The sequence below is a fragment of the Miniopterus natalensis genome, chromosome 2, assembly GCF_054644295.1.
Source record: "Miniopterus natalensis isolate mMinNat1 chromosome 2, mMinNat1.hap1, whole genome shotgun sequence".
NCBI lineage: Eukaryota > Metazoa > Chordata > Mammalia > Chiroptera > Miniopteridae > Miniopterus > Miniopterus natalensis.
In genome coordinates this window covers 167,306,313-167,311,828 of record NC_142082.1, presented here as the reverse complement: position 1 = coordinate 167,311,828, position 5,516 = coordinate 167,306,313, and positions in this window count along the sequence as shown.

The window sequence follows — 5,516 nt, the reverse complement described above, 5'->3', positions numbered from 1 at the left end:
GGAAGTAAGTCAGGTCAGATGGCTCCCACCGCCTCCTTCCCTCAGTGCTCCCTAGAAAAATACAGGTAATTCAGGGGATGCTGCAGGTGCCTGGGCTTTGTGGGGTTACTGTCAGCCCCTCCCCATCTCTTGGAACATTCCATCTGGAGCACATGGCCTTCTAGCTGGGGCATCCAGGAGGTAAGGGCAGGCAGTCCTGCCATTTGTAACAAGAGAGAGTGGGCTCTGAGACATGTTCCCTGGGTAGTAAGGAGCAGTAACCAGATGGAGTTGTTTCAGAAGAGGGACCTGTAGTGGGAACATCCTTCCTGTGCCGTCCCTGCCCCAGGAAATACCAGGGTCCCAAGTCTTAATTCCTTTCTGTACCATGAGGGGTTTTGAGTATCAGTAATGTTCTCTGGGATTCTTGTTAACATAGGTGGGATGGAAATAGAGCTCACTGGCCCATCCCATGCCCCACCCAGTGCCCAGTCTTACTTCTGCTGGGTGCTCCATCCTTACCCATGGCTTCAACTACCAGCTGTGTAACAATGCCTCCACATATAAATTTTTCCCACCCAGGCCTCTTTCCTGACCCCTATTTACAACCACCTATTGGTATGTCTACTCAGGCATCCTGTGCCTCAGACTCAACCTTAGCCCAGATTCTGCTCTATTCGTGCTTGCCTCTATCACCTTTTGCCCAGTTACCTAAGCCAGAAACCTGGGCTTCAGTCTAGATTTCTCCCCCTCCCTTCATCTCTTATCCAAGTGGTGATGAAACCCTGTCATTTTTACCCCTTAAAGTCCCTCAACATGTCTTTTCTTTCTCTTTCCCCTACTTCAGTTGTTGTCTTGATTCACAACCTCTTCATCATAAGCCTGGTCTGTTGCCAGGGCCTCCGACCTGTCTCCTACCTGTTCTTTTTGCCTTGGTGTCTTGCTCCACTCCAGCCTGACTCAGTCTGAGTGACCTTTCTAAAGTGCAACTCTGGTTATGCTGCTTTCCTCTTAGATCCTTCCCTTCCTCACTGTCACTGCCACGGTCAAGTTCTGATGCCTTGGGAGGCCCCTTAACACAGGTGGGTCAAGCCTTACCTCCCTCCCTGGCTTCTCTCTGCCACCACTCCTGCTCACCTGGGCTCTGGTCACATAGACCACATTTACCCTGTTCATTCTTTCCTCCATGTTTTTGCACATACTGTTCCCTCTGCCCAGCATGTCCTTTCTCCTTTGTGTGCTTATGTTCTACTTACCTATTCTACTTATCTATTCTACTCTGTGTGAAACTTTCTACTTATCACTGGAGACCCAGTTCCAATGTTGCCTCTTCCAGGAAGTCTTCTGTGCTCTGACACCTCTTGTTTATGCCTCCATAGCAGCACTTCCTATTAGACTGTCTCCACCGCCAGATTTGCTGTATCCTTAGCAAACTGTATAGGGTCTGGCATGTAGTAGGGGCTCCATAAATGATGAATGAGGTGATGTGTGTGGCTCTCACACTGAGAGACTTATTGGTAGAAGGAGAGAGAAAAGCTGCTCTGGTGGCCCTCTGGCCTAGGAGGTCAGTGCATAGAGAGCGGAGGTGGCCCTATACCTCTCCTGTGGTGGGGCCGCCCGGATGCCAAGATGACATTTCCATGTCTGTGGCAATACCATGTGGGAGGCAGCTCTACTGGTTCAGTCTGAGTCCCTGAGGCTCAGATGATGACTCAGTAGGTGGAGAGGTGCGAGAGTCTGTGGCCCTGAATTTCGGTGCTCATGCCATCCTCCTCTCCCTTGCCATCCCTCTGCATCCTTCCCCTCCCTGGTCTGAGAGACCACAGCTTCCCATGCAGAGGAGCTGAAGCCAAAAGCATCCCCTTATTTCTGTGCTCACCCTTGGAGTCCACAAACTGTGGCTGAAACTTAGGTACTGGGGCCTTATTCACCTCCAGTTCGAGCCACAGCTTTAGGGAGTGCATCAGGGAGAGGGAGAGCTCACTGCAGACTCTGTCCCCCCTTGATGTACACACATCTGCAATATAGAATGGCAAATGGCAGTGTGGAGTCTTAGCATCTGCCCAACCTCAGCTGGACTTGTGTCCTTTCTGGGTCGTCTGTCTCTGGGATGGGGTTTCTTCTGACACACTCAATTCTACATTAGTTTCCTGGAGACTCTCCAGAATCAGAGCCACCGATCACTGATTATGTCTTATAGGTGTAACCTTTCCTGTCCCTTGTGTCTGACACCCCAGATCCCAGTGTATGGTTACTGCCATCTCCCTCTCTGACAATTAGATACGTAGAGGAGTCATGGGTGGGGAGGGGGTATAAGTAGGAGCCTGGAGGCCTGGAGAAGACCTTGAACTCTTTGTTCCGCCAAACCACTGGCCTTGCTTGCTGGCCCGCCTTTCTCTTTCTAACACACACACACACACACACACACACACACACACACACACACACACAATCGGGTGTGAGGCAAGGTGCCAACCTGATCATGAAAAGAAAGGACAACAGGCAGAAGTCCAAATGGGTTTTTATTTTGTTGCTCAAGATCTCCTGGAAGGCTGTTCCATAGCTTCCCTACAGAAGCTGGCAGAGCCTCCAGGTGCCTGCCATTGGACAGCATTTCCAATTTACCTACTCCCATTTAATTTGAAATAGCCAACATCTCCTTTGGCCTGACTCCATTCTTTCCTTCTGCACTGGAGGGCTGTTTTCCTTTGAGTTCCTCTCTCTGCCACGAAAATTAATTAGCTCTTGAAAGATGCATGCTGAAGAGCTATGCCCTTGGGAAAAGCCATGCTGTAGAGGCAGATATGGTAACCACGAGTTTGAGAACAAAGTGTGCTCCTCCCGTTACCAGACCAGAGACCTGAAAACTCACTTTTGTGCCTTCCGGGTGGTGGGCACACACACGCTGGTAGTGTGTAAACGCAGGAGGGCTCTGCCCGCTTCAGGAGTCTCCATTCCGCCCTGCAACCTTTGGGGTGACGCACCAATCAGCAAGTATTAGGAAACCCCCATTTCCCCACCCACTAGCCCCACCCTGGGGACTTTCTGGAGTAGGTAAAGAATGACACTTCTGCTCCCAGTCTCCTAGGAGCTATGGAAGATCTCATATGCCCTTCAGATTTTAATATCAATGTTTGCTCCCCAAAGTGTGTCCCCTAGGTCCCCAGACTTATCACACCTCAGGGCTCTCTGGACTACATGTTGATCTGGTGAATCCCTCAGACCCTGGGATGTCTCAGGGGTGTCTGAGGATGACTTTGTGTCTATCGTTTCTCTGCGCACTGCGGTACGGCTTCCTCGTCTCCACCTCTTGGGAACCCTCTCCTCACCCAGCATCCTTTGGGCAGCCCCTAGCAGGCCGGAGGAGGCACCTGACAGACAGAGAGGAGGAGCCGGCTCGATTATTCACAGTGCTGGTGTCACTGCATCTCCTGCGGCACCATGCTGTCGCTCCCTTAAAATACCCACGTCCTACGGGAAAAGGACAGATGAGGGTTTAAATTTAGTGACAGTGGGTAGGAGGGGGGGTGGTGATGGAGACTCTGGGACGCGGTGAAGCTGAGTTTGTCAGAACAGGGGTAGAAATCCCACGTGCCTGGGTGAGGATTCTAATACACAAGGATAAGGGAACGTCAGTCCCAGATATCCGGTCTCAAAGAGCTGACCCGAATTCCCCAAGTTCTCACTTCGGGTCGGCAGCCCTCTCCCACCTCCCCTTGGGCATGGTCTTTCCCCTCAAACACGGGCAGTGAGGGTTATGCTGCAGTCTCTCCAAGGGTCGCAGCATGGCTGGTCCTGGGGGAAGGGGCTAAAGCAGCGTTTGAGAAGAGTTCTATTTTAAGTTAGGCCTCTGAAGGAAGAGTAGCCTTCCTTCATTCTGTGGCGCTATAGAGAGAGTAAAGTCCAAAAGGCAGGAAGCAGTGAAGAGGGTAATGCATCTTCCAGGTGACAAGTGTCAAAGCCCCAGGTACCAGGTGGACTTATGCTGCTCTACCTCGTCCCCTGATAGTGTAGCAGTCACCTCACAGAGCCCAGGGCCGGAGACCCTCTCCCTCAGACTCTTGACATGCCATCTTGTTGCTTTGAGGAAATCTTCCAGCATGGAGGGCCCCCCTTGCCAGGTGAAGTGGTGAGGAGCAGGGCTGAGAGGGCTTTGCCGTCGGCTCTGCCTCTGTTCAAATCCCAACACTTAAGTGTTTGTTCTTGGTCTTTAACTTTTCTAATCTTTGGTTCATCACCTAAAAGGGAATTGCTTCCTCAAAGGGTCGAGTGAGGCTTAAATAAGAGCTTTTTCTGAAGTAACTCAGAATCAGCATATTACCCATCAGCTCTCATTATCATTAATTATTGGGAGATGGACAAAACCATCCCTAGCTACAGTAAATGGGGTCTTTAAAAGCATGAAGTTCTAGAGATGGCAGGATACCTAAGTTCTTTCCATCCAAAGCCCAGGCAGCATGAGGTTGTAGTTTTGAACACATGCTTTGGAGTCAGACACACCTGGATTTTTTTCTCCTTGGCAGCTTACAGAAGCTTATGCCCATAGGAGAGTGACTATTTTTATAGTTTCCAGCATGTTATAAACAGACACAGGGTTATTATTTAATAGATAGGGGCTTTAGCAGAGGGAGCTGCTAGGTCCTTAGCAATCGAGAGCTCACAGGCTTTTGGGTGCTGACTTCTGGGGGTGACCTTGATCTAGATGGCAAGGGTGAAGTGGTACTGCAGTTAATGCAAAAATACAGGTTAGTTCACCAAACAGGTTTGTTCACACCTCAAAATGGGTAGAATCTTGGCTATAAAAGCTTTTTAAGTAAGGCATTGGTGTGTAAAATGGAGTTGGGCCTGCCATTCCATATGAACTGCCTTGCATCCCTTACTCCTCAGACCTTGGGATGTTAAAATGGGGCAAAATAACCTTCGGACTGGGGCTAAAGTAACATTGTATCCCAAATAACTGTTCGTGAAGATAATAAGAAAGTGAATATTATGATTACTGGACTAAAAATTAAAAAACATGCTTGGAATTAGTGTCATGATGTTAGCTTATTTGCACCAATAGAAATCCCTTCCTTCTGTGAATGTCATTGTTCCCCTTCTCTTTCTCATAAATACCCATTATCTTTGACTCCTCAATGGAACACTATTTGGGTTTCTGCCCGAATCAATACTTCCTGAATAGCTATTCCTTTTGGTCTTGAATAAATGCTTGTTGCCTCTCACTTTGGCCTTTTATTTTTTAGGTTAACAGGTAGATGGAATAACTTTTTGTACTGCTGTGTTTTCCAGCCAGGTTTTCAGACTGAGCCTTAAACCTCAAAAGGAGTTAAGTTGTATTTCTGAGCATGTGTGTGTGAGCTTTGTGTAGGCCCAAGTAGGCCATGCCTGGTTAGCCTCTTACTGTCATTGTGAACTGTATCATGGGTCGTGGGAAGGAGGTATAGAGCAGCCAATAACTCAGATCATTAGGCTTGTCCACAAGCTCACAAGAGTTACCTCTAACTATCTCAAGGTGGATCTGGAACTTTGCATAGAGA